The sequence below is a fragment of the Salvelinus namaycush genome, chromosome 18 (genome assembly GCF_016432855.1).
Source record: "Salvelinus namaycush isolate Seneca chromosome 18, SaNama_1.0, whole genome shotgun sequence".
Taxonomy (NCBI): Eukaryota; Metazoa; Chordata; class Actinopteri; order Salmoniformes; family Salmonidae; genus Salvelinus; species Salvelinus namaycush.
In genome coordinates, this window is record NC_052324.1 from 22,914,658 (window position 1) to 22,927,141 (window position 12,484).

Genomic DNA, 12,484 nt, shown 5'->3' on the forward strand with positions numbered 1-12,484 from the left:
TTTTGACCTGACTGCTGTTCGGCATCGTAACCGACTTCAGTGGGCAAATGCTCACCTTCGATGGCCACTGATACGTTGAAGAAGTGTGCTCTTCACAGATGAATCCCGGGTTCAAATGTACCAGGCAGATGGCAGGCAGTGTGTGTGGCGTCATGGGCGAGCGCTTTGCTAATGATGTTGTGAACAGAGTGCCCCGTGGTGGTGGGGTTATGGTATTTGGCATTTTATCGTTGGCAATTTGAATGCACAGATACTGTGACGAGATCCTGATGCCCATTGTTGCGGGACAACATTCCACAGGCCACAATCAACTTCATGATCAACTCTATGTGAAGGCGATGTGTCTCGCTGCATGAGGCAAATGGTGGTCACACCAGATACTGACTGGTATTCTGATCCACGCCCTACCTTTTTTGTAAGGTATCTGTGACCAACAGATGCATATTTGTATTCCCAGTCATGTGAAATCCATAGATTAGGGCCTAATGAATTTATTTCAATTAAATGATTTCCTTATATGAACTGTTACACGTTGTGTTTATATTTATGTTCAGTGTATTTGAGAGACAAGTGGTCATTGTGCAAATGTATATATGTTTTTGGTAAACATTGGAGAGCCAACATCTGTTTTGCCCCATGGTTGCGAGCAAGTCATTTCTGTTGCTACATAACCAACCTGTCTATACGCCCACACCCTTCTGTTGGGGTACGCCTACACAATTTCCTGCAATTTTTATGCATTTTGACATGTCTTTCTGTGTTCTTACGCTCAAACATAACAAAATCAATTCTCCTAAAGTCATTGTTTTTGTGTAGCTTTTATTTGCTTGATTGTTAGTTCTCAAATATGTATTAAAAATATATAGGTCCATTATCTTTTCTACATATCTGGTTTAAGTCCCTTAAAGTTAACACAAACACTTATTTTCCCCTTTTTTTTTTTAAACTGTTGAACTGAAGAAACGATTAGGCTGCCAGCCCAATACTTTTCTATGCAGAAAAAACCCTGCTACGTGTAAAGTATCCCCCCTCTTGGTTGTTATGGACGTTGGCCCTTGTTGCTCTTGTCTATTACTGTGTAATAATAGCCTACTGTTCACCATTGCGCTGTATGATCTGGCTCGAAGGACCAATGTCCCTAACATCCAGGAGGGAGAATTCTCCACACTACATCAAATCAAACTTTATTTGACACATGCGCCGAATACAACAGGTTTAGACCTAACCGTCCGGGTGGCCATTTTATTAATTGTTCAGCGGTCTAATGGCTTGGGGGTAGAAACTGTAAAGGAGCTTTTTAGGCCTAGACTTGGCGCTCTGGTACCGTTTGCCGTGCGGTTGCAGAGAGAACAGTCTGTGACTTGGGTGACCGGAGACTTTGACAATTGTTTGGGCCTTCCTCTGACACCGCCTCTGACACTCAGCAAAAAAAGAAACGTCTCTTTTTCAGGACCCTGTCTTTCAAAGATAATTTGTAAAAATCCAAATGACTACACAGATATTCATTGTAAATGGTTTCCCATGCTTGTTCAATGAACCATAAACAATTAATGAACATCCACCTGTGGAACAGTCGTTAAGACACTAACAGCTTACAGACGGTAGGCAATTAAGGTCACAGTTAGGCCTCTTTAGTGTCCTAAATGTTCATTTCTACTGACTCTGAAAAACACCAAAAGAAAGATACCCAGTGTCCCTGCTCATCTGCGTGCACATGCCTTAAGCATGCTGCAAGGAGGCATGAGGACTGCAGATGTGGCAAGGGCAATAAATTGCAATGTCCGTTCTGTGAGACGCCTAAGACAGCGCTACAGGGAGACAGGATGGACAGCTGATCATCCTTGCAGTGGCAGACCACGTGTAACAACACCTGCACAGGATCGGTACATCCGAACATCACACTTGCGGGACAGGTACAGGGTAGCAACAACATCTGCCTGAGTTACACCAGGAATGCACAATCCCTCCATCTGTGCTCAGACTGTCCGCAATAGGCTGAGAGAGGCTGGACTGAGGGCTTGTAGGCCTGTTGTAGGCAGGTCCTCATCAGACATAACCGGCAACAATGTCGCCTATGGGCACAAACCCACCGTCGCTGGACCAGACAGGACTGGCAAAAAAGTGCTCTTCACTGACGAGTCGCAGTTTTGTCTCACCAGGGGTGATGGTCGGATTCGCATTTATCGTCGAAGGAATGAGCGTTACACCAAGACCTGTACTCTGGAGCGGGATCGATTTGGAGGTAGAGGGTCCGTCATGGTCTGGGGTGGTGTGTCACAGCATCATTGCCTGCAATGAAAACAAGCTCAGTCCAATCTCAACGCTATGCGTTCCAGGGAAGACATCCTCCTCCCTCATGTGGTACCCTTCCTGCAGGCTCATCCTGACATGACAATGCCACCAGCCATACTGCTCGTTCTGTACATGACTTCCTGCAAGACAGGAATGTCAGTGTTCTGCCATGGCCAGCGAAGAGCCCGGATCTCAATCCCATTGAGCACATCTGGGACTTGTTGGATCGGAGGGTGAGGGCTAGGGCCATTGCCCCTCCAGAAATGTCTGGGAACTTGCAGGTGCCTTGGTGGAAGAGTGGGGTAACATCTCACAGCAAGAACTGTACAATCTGGTGCAGTCCATGAGGAGGAGATGCACTGCAGTACTTAATGCAGCTGGTGGCCACACCAAATTCTGATTGTTACTTTTGATTTTGAAATCCCCCCTTTGTTCAGGGACACATTATTCAATTTCTGTTAAACCTCCCGCTTTGGGTTGTATGTGTCGATGTTTAGTTCATAAATGCATAATCTATTAGCAGAATTACTGTTTTACCTCAATTAACCACAAAATCCCAGCGCCATTTTCCATACATTTTCCTCCATGTTGGCCATACCCCTAGCAATTAGAGTTCCAGCCAATGAGTTTCAGCCCCTCGCCATTTTGAGTGACAGCTAGCAAGATGCACACACAGCAGAGCGAGAGTAATGAAGTGCTGCACATATCTGCACATGTGACATAGTATGTCATTTTTGGGGGACACTTTTGGCACTAATTTTAGAACCACTGAATAAAAAGTATACAAAAGTACCGGAGAATTTCTTTAACAGTATTAAAAGACAATTAGAAAAGGATATTTACTGAAGTAAATGTGGTGTGCTTGCTAGTCTTGAATTTATGGTTGTGAAATAGTAGTAATGGTAGTAGTAGGATGTTTATAGGCTATGTGTTTGAACATTCTGAAAGTTTTGTGGCAGTGATTTCCATTTAGAATGTTGAAGCCTGCATTCAGCCATTGAAATGAATGGGTATACGACAAGCGTTATAGTTTATGAAGTAGGAACGGTAGCAAAAATCTGTTTGAAGCCATCCAAGTTGTCAGTCTGCACATGTCAACATTGGGGTGGTGTTTGTAGCTGAAACAGTTCAAGAGCAGTGTTGAATAAAAATTTTACCTTTGTCTATGGAGCGTTTATGCTATTTTTAAATGGTTAAAGTACAAATAGCATCAACAATATTTCAACAAGTAATCTAAATTGAGTCAGTACAGTTCATGAATGTTTATTTTAACAGCAGGAAAAGAATCCTGCAGCAACAGGGAATGTGAATTAATGAATGGAAATTTTTGTCGGGTTTGATACAGTTTTTGTTTGGGCAAATCAACTCTTACATTTTTAAGTGGAAATTACAAACTTTAGGAGCTTTTTTAAAACCGAATACACTAGAAGTTTGCATTTCCTGCTGTACAGGACATTTCCTGCAACAGGGTGACCAAATGAAGATCCTTCATTTGTGTGTACGATGTTGGTTTGGGGCTAACCTGGAGTTATCACTATATGTTTTAGGCCAGGTTTTGCAGTTTTCAAAAAGTGAATAGCAATTGATTAATGGCTAGTCACTGTAATGTCAGATACAAACGTTCTTTCTTTCATGTGCTTTTTACAACTTGCTTCTAGCCCAAAGCGTTGCAAAGTTATACAATACTTATAGACCTCCATGTCACGATCGTCTATGGGTGAGAGAGAGGACCAAGGCGCAGCGTGTGCAAAATACATTCTCTTTTATTTAGAGAAGAGAAAAAACACGCAACGAACACTATAACAAAACAAAACAAAACAACAAACGATCGTGAAGCTATAAACGTAAGTGCACACACAAGCTACAAACGTTCAACATAGACAATTACCCACAAAACCCCAATGCCTATGACTGCCTTAAATATGGCTCTCAACTAGAGACAATGAACCACAGCTGCCTCTAATTGAGAACCAATCTAGGCAGCCATAGACATACAAACACCTAGACAAGACACTGACCCATATACCATACAAAACCCCTAGACAATACAAAACCACATACATTCCCCATGTCACACCCTGACCTAACTAAAATAATAAAGAAAACAAAGAATACTAAGGCCAGGGCGTGACACTCCATCAGTTTAATCAGGATAGGTGGGCAATTTCGTTAAGTGGGCATAGCCGGCATAGTCTGCATACCAGTCTTTTTAGCTAACATTCCATTCCTTGCCATCCATGTCATTGCCTTTTCGCAATCTCAACGTGTTGCTCATTGGTTGTTGGAAATAACATTAATATTTCCCATGACAACATGTGGAGCCTTGGAATTAGAATTATAACAAAGTCAAAAACAAAACACTTACTGTAACTGTTAGCTAGGCAAGTGGTTGTATTTTGAGGCTTAACATCGAAGCAGAGGTTTTGTGGTTGGAATTGCAGTATGTATTTAGTTTGAGAATTTAGAAATTTTTTGACAGACTGGTTTCGCCTGGAAAAACAAACAAACGGAAACCAAAGTGTTCTGTGGAGGGAAAAAAGTGTTTGAGTTCCAATATTTGTACAATCGTTGTGATTGGAGGATAGCTATGAGGGTTATCGAATCAGGATCAACTCCTCGAGGTCATTGACAATAGAATGTTCATATTTGAAAACAGCAGAAAGGCCAGTCTTTGACAATGACAAGGAGTGGAATGTTGGCTAAAGAGACTGTTACTCACACGCTACCGGACGCGTCACGTGTGCGAGCGTTGCAAAATAAATTTAAACATGCATGTTATTCAATCATTGCACCCACACTGCTTGCGCGCCAACAAAGCGTCTGCATTGCCACATGCTAAAATAGAAGTTGCTTCTATTTGTGACATCGAACGCAATGCAAGTCCTGCCTCTCCCATCTCCTCATTGGCTTTTAGAAGCATATACCCACGTGCCATCTCCTCATTGGTTATACCCACGTGGGGGATTAAAAGATGAACTGAGGGCGGTCGGTTGTGGTAATACACCTTATTATGAAAGTTAGATGCCAATCGACATGTAAATTCCAAAGAAGAAAAATCCTGGAAGGAGAGATGACTAGAAACGATTTGGTTGACTGTTTTATGTGTGGATTAATTGTCGGAGTAGAGGACCTTGTGCATTTCAGGTAAAATAACAACTCAATGTTTATATCCCAGGACAAATTAGCTAGCAACAGCAATCTAGCTAGCTAAATTGCCATAAATGTTTAATGATTTTCGACCTGTCCCCAAATTAATATAATTGATTCAGAGTTTGTTTTGATATATCAACCTGCGTGTCATGATTGAGTTTGGTGTGGGGGGACTAAATCAATTTGCGCATCCGGTTTGGGCATGGTGTTAGTTGCGGGTAGAGGTTGTTTCAAACGGAAGAATAGGCTTTTATGAAGGCTCCAACAAATTAAGAGACTGTACGTTATTTATAATGAGACATACCTGGAGAAAATCGGACCTCTGAAATGGAAATAGATGGCCCTTCCTTCAGTAAAATATGTTTACCCTCCCTGAACGCTTGAAAAAAAACCTTCCCTTACCGAAAATAATAATAAAAACATAGGATAGCACAGAACATGCCTACAGTTTACCCTCACTCCTAGGACAGATCAGAGCCAGAAGATTCGCAGACCACCGCGGACAAGGGTAGGAGTGACAAGATAACCATTATAACAAAAGCACTGCATGAATCTATCATCTTATTTGCGATCTGAGAAAAGATAGCCTTTTATGAACGAATTTCATGCAATTCTATGTAATTTTACATGACTGGAGACAGGCAGAATCTTTTTTAATACCACAACAGAGCATGACAACGAATGATCGCATGCTGCAGCACCGGAGACGTTTTGATTTCTATACAGGCTATTGTTAAAAGGAGGATAGTCTGAGTTGGGAACAGTGCTAAAGTTGTCTATCAACTGTAAAATGTAGCGCAACAGAACCAGTTACAACCAAAGTATCTGATCATCACTAAGTATGGTTACATAGTGTCTCCTGACCCCTACTGTCTCAGCCTCCAGTAATTATGCTGCAGTAGTTTGTGTGTCAGGGGGCTAGGGTCAGTCTGTTATATCTGGAGTATTTCTCCTGTCTTATCCGGTGCCCTGTGTGAATTTAAGTATGCTCTCTCTAATTCTCTCCTTCTCTCTTTCTTTCTTTCTCTCTCTTGGAGGACCTGAGCCCTAGGACCATGCATCAGGACTACCTGGCATGATGACTCCTTGCTGTCCCCAGTCCACCTGGCCGTGCTGCTGCTCCAGTTTCAACTGTTCTGCCTGCGGCTATGGAACCCTGACCTGTTCACTGGACGTGCTACCTGTCCCAGACCTGCTGTTTTCAACTCTCTAGAGACAGCAGGAGCGGTAGAGATACTCTCAATGATCGGCTATGAAAAGCCAACTGACATTTACTCCTGAGGTGCTGACCTGTTGCACCCTCGACAACTACTGTGATTATTATTCTTTGACCATGCTGGTCATTTATGAACATTTGAACATCTTGGCCATGTTCTGTTATAATCTCCATCCGGCACAGCCAGAAGAGGACTGGCCACCCCTCATAGCCTGGTTCCTCTCTAGGTTTCTTCCTAGGTTTTGGCCTTTCTAGGGAGTTTTTCCTAGCCACCGTGCTTCTACACCTGCATTGCTTGCTGTTTGGGGTTTTAGGCTGGGTTTCTGTACAGCATATAAATACATTTCATTTTGATTTGACATACACACATTAATGTGATTATTGTGGATAGTAAGATCAATATAACAGTTAAATTAAAACATTTTACATTCAACGATTTCCCTAATAATCCTGTCTACATGGACACATCTGAAATCAGGCTAATAAAAACAAGTTTTACCACAACGACCACGTTATTTTCAGACATAATGTTTGTATGTGAAAATGACTTCTATGAAGCATACATTCAGTTGTTCTGAACTCACTTCACTCGTGCTAAAGAGGAAGGCTCGCTTGTCTGGTGCGAGCACATGCGTAGAGCGGTGTATTTGAGCTAATGCCGATTTAAGGTGTTTACAGGTCCTAATAATTAAAAAGCTGACTCAGAAAACCAGGTGTTTTAATCGGCTTATATTTACTTCCATTTTGACCTTAAGGTGATTAAAATAATCAGAGTAAGGTGTTTACATGACAATTGCCTAATCTGCCTACTGCCATAATCAGTTTAATATCGAATTATTAGTGTGCATGTAAACATACTCAATGAAATAGAGAAAAAGCCATTTTGTTTTTTAACACAGCAGCCACATATCATCAGGTTAGGCCTATATGCACTTCTAACTTTTAATTTGGGAAACTACAATTTAAGAATTTTATTTTATTCCATGATATTGTTGTTACAGAATACATTTGTGTTGACAGTGATTAGGGCATGGGAATATATGAGCATCTGCTAGGTTAAATTAACCAACTAGGCATGCATAGCTCACCGCATGAACAAAAGACTGGCCAAACTCGTGTTTCTAAAAGTGAATTCAAAGGCATGTCAGTCTGACTATAAAGTCTAATAAGGCATTTTTCGTTTCATTATTCTTTAATTATAAGTAATTATTGTTTTAATTTAATTTTATACAGCCTAAATGCGAAATGTATATGCATGTTGTTTTGGGCACCTTAGTGGCGCAGCGGTCTAAGGCACTGCATCTCAGTGCTAGAGGCGTCACTACAGACCCTGGTTTGATTCCAGGCTGTATCACCACCGGCCGTGATTGGGAGTCCCATAGGGTGGCGTACAATTGTCCCAGCGCCGTCCAGGTTAAGCTGTCATTGTAGTTAAGAATTTGTTCTTAACTGACTTGCCTAGTTAAAATTTAAAAAATGAAATTGTTGAAGTTCTTGATGTGTTGTTGAAATGCTGAGCGCTCCTGCCAGCCTGTAGCATGTCACAAATATTCACAATTTATTTCTTAAATGGCAGGCTAAAGCCTTGAAATAATAATAATATAGCTTAAATCAGTCATATTCGTTCCTCCTTAGTCTACCTGGCTTTCTCCTGATTGATTTAGAGTTAGTATGTTGTTTAATAGCTTTTTGAAATGTTGAACTTCAAATTATAGTATAAAAGCTTCTCCCAAGTGGGTGTGACACCTACTCCCATTGCCTGCTGCACTGCTGCTTGGATTCCACCTGGCGATCTGTTCACCGTCTGCCCTGGCCTGTCTCACCATGTCTGGTACAGGTACTCCCACCACACTCCCAAGCTTTTGCTTGCCTCCAGCACACACACACTGTTGGGGAGAGTGACTCTGAACGTACAATGGCTAGCCCCAAGTCATTATATATATATTTTTTTCTTGTGCATTTTGCTATTTGCCTCATGACTCCTGCATGCTTTGTTGACTATGAACTTTCTTGTTTATTTATAATTTATATTTTTTTTTCGGCAAGACAGATTCCAAAGGTGGGGGAGTGGCAATCTTTACCATGGATCACCTTCAGTGCTTGGTTGTCTCCACCAAGTCTGTCCCCAAACAATTTGATTTGCAGGTTTTAAGCATGAAACTTTCAAATAGCTCTTTGTTGACTGTTGCTGGATGCTATCGTCCTCCATCAGCACCGGCCTGTACCCTAAATGCCCTAAGCTCTCTCCTGGCCCCTTACACTAAGTCTGAATTTGTCCTACTAGGTGACCTAAACTGGGACATGCTTAAACCACCTGACCAATTCCAAAAGCAATGGGACTCCTAAATCTTTCTCAGATTATTACCAATCCCACAAGGTATGACTCCAAACACCCAGAAAAGGCTGCTCTCTTCGACGTTATCCTCACAAATAATCCTGATAGGTATCAGTCTGGTGTTTTCTGTAATGACTTTAGTGATCACTGTTTAACAGCCTGTGTTCATAATGGCTGCTCAGTGAAACAACCTGTCCTGATTTGTCATAGATGCTTGCTAAAAAACTTTAATAAGCAAGCCTTCCTTCATGAACTGGCCTCTGTAAATTGGTATAGAATCAGCTTGATCCCCTCTGTCGAAGACACTTGGACCTTCTTTTTTAATATTTGCAATGGTATTGTTAACAAACACACCCCCATAAAGAAAATTAGAATTATAAACAGGTTCAGCCCCTGGTTTGACCGTGATCTTGCAGAGTTACTCCACTTCAAGAATTGCATTTGGCGAAAGGCTTGGCACGTGCATACTCAGCCTGATTGGCTCTCGTTCAGGCAAATGAGAAATAAGTGCACTCAGGCTATCTGGAAGGCCAAAGTTAACTAACTTTAAGGAGCAGTTCTCTCTATATGGGTCTAACCCCAAGAAGTTCTGGAAAACGGTTGAAGACCTGGAGAATAAACTCTCCTCCTCACAGCTGCCCATGTTGATTGATGATGTGGTTGTTACTGACAAGAAGCACATGGCTCCTTGCCTCCTTGCCCATCCAACATCTCATCTCCCACTACTTCTAAGGCGACTAGCCCTGACGCTCCTCCCTCTTTTCCCCCTGCCCCACTACAAGGTTTCTCCCTGCAGGCGGTCACTGAGTCCGAGGTGCTAAAGAAGCTCCTTAAACTTGACCCCCAAAAAACATCTGGGTCATATGGTTTAGACCCTTTATTCTTTAAGGTTGCTGCCCCTTTCATCGCCAAGCCTATCTCTGACCTTTCTAACCTCTCTCCTCTCTGGGGAGGTTCCCATTGCTTGGAAAGCAGCCACGGTACGTCCTTTATTTAGAGGAGGAGATCAAGCTGATCCTAACTGTTATAGGCCTATTTCTATATAAAACTTATCAATGATCAACTGACTGGTTTTCTTGATGTCTATAGTATTCTCTCTGGTTTGCAATCTGGTTTCCGCTCAGGTTATGGATGTGTCACTGTAACCTTTAAAGGTCCTCAATGATGTCACCATTGGCTTTGATTCTAAGCAATGTTGTGCTGCTATTTTTATTGACTTGGCCAAAACTTTGAGTATTGGTGTCTCTGAGGGGTCTTTGGCCTGGTTTGCTAACTACCTTTCTCAAAGAGTGCTGTGTATAAAGTCAGAACATCTGCTGTCTCAGCCACTGCCTGTCACCAAGGGAGTACCCCTACGCTCGATCCTAGGCCCCACGCTCTTCTCAATTTACATCAACAACATATCTCAGGCAGTAGGAAGGTCTCTCATCCATTTATATGCAGATGATAGTCTTATACTCAGCTACCCCTCCCCGGATTTTGTGTTGAACGCTCTACAACAAAGCTTTCTTAGTGTCCAACATCTTTCTATGCCCTTAACCTTGTTCTGAACACCTCCAAAACAAAGGTCATGTGGTTTGGTAAGAAGAATTCCCCACTCCCCACAGGTGTGATTACTACCTCTGAGGGTTTAGAGCTTGAGGTAGTTACCTCATACAAGCACTTGGGAGTATGGCTAGACGGTACACTGTCCTTCTCTCAGCACATATCAAAGCTGCAGGCTAAAGTTAAATCTAGACTTGGTTAAAAAAAAAAAAAAAAGATTTAATCCATTTTAGAATAAGGCTGTAACGTAACAAAATGTTGAAAAAGTCAAGGGGTCTGAATACTTTCCGAATACACTGTAGAAACACTCCAGACTAGTACTCACCGGCACACAACCAGCTAGATGACATTGGTGAAAACTCTGTTCAATACCTGAGCCAGAGTCACCGCTGAGGAGCAGAGGCAAACAACTGGATCAGTATCTCTCTCTTTCTCTCCCAGCAGCTGTTCTGATGCCAAACAGCATGTGTAGTTTACAGTCAGGCCTTACCTAGCAAGGGCTCCCTCTCTGCTCTCGTCAAGAAGATAAGCAGCAGCATCACCAGAAATTGTGTAAAACATTCCACACACTGATACGAGGGACATGATCAGTACCATAGGAATATAATAAGTAAGGCAGGACAAATGGTAACAGGGGAGTATACAATCATGAAAATGTCATGACTAGTTTCATAAAGATGTTGCTTCATGAATACCCCATTCAATTAAAATGTTACCAAACAAATATTTCCATTTAATGTTCCATGATTTCATTGAATTCAGTGCCTCCCCCAGCACACACCAGTACTCACAAACATGAGAGAGGTGGGGACATGGTCGTTCTACACTCTGTGAAACTTATACAGCCACATCTCCTCTGCCTGGATCTCACAAATAAAGGTGGGAAGCTGTTGTCACACTGAGGGAGATCTCTCTCTCTCACACACACACACTTAAGATCATTTAAATAATTGAAATAGCACCAAACAAGTCAATTTGTCAATGTTATTACATATTTGGATGTAACAATGTTAATAAACGTTATTACATTATATTAGAAACCATACAACACTCACAGGAAGACAACCAGAAGCAGCAGTTGAATAGACCCCTCTTCATCTTGTTTCTCAGGTTAGTTTCCAGACAGATAACTTGGTAAATTCAATGGCATCCTCTCCTAAATTGGAAGGGGAAAATAAAGAAAATGGTTTCAAAATTATTAATTTATAACAAAACAAATGTTATAACAAATGTATAACACAATTCATAACGCATTTAGTCTGACTGGTGACACATGGCTGAGTCTGGACCAAATCAAAGGGGCTGATTGGTAGATTGATTGGCGCAAGAACAGCTACATTTAGCAAGGAGAGAAGTCATACTAGTCTTTCCTGTTCCATATGGAATCACGCATCCTCGTGGTGATGTTTAAAATGACCAACTTAATTAGCTAACGTTAACTAATGCATATCTTGAACATCCAATTGATTCACAATTTCGTAATCTTACACTTAGTGCACTGCCCCGATATTGGTGGCTACACCTCTATTCTCTTGCTAGAAGCCCAGCAACATTTTACGTCTCTCCACATCTGGGAACTGATAACTTTATTATTTTTTTAAATTTCACCTTTATTTAACCAGGTAAGCCAGTTGAGAACAAGTTCTCCTTTACAACTGCGACCTGGCCAAGATAAAGCAAAGCAGTGCGACAAAAACAACAACACAGAGTTACACATAAACAAAAGTACAGTCAGTAACACAGTAGAAAATAAAAATAGAAAAATGTATGTACAGTGTGTGCAAATGTAGAAGAGTAGGGAGGTAAGGTAATAAATAGGCCATAGAGTGAAATGATTATAATTTAGCATTAACACTGGAGTGATAGATGTGCAGATGACGATGTGCAAGTAGAGATACTGGGGTGCAAAAGAGCAAGAGGGTAAGTAATAATATGGGGATGAGGTA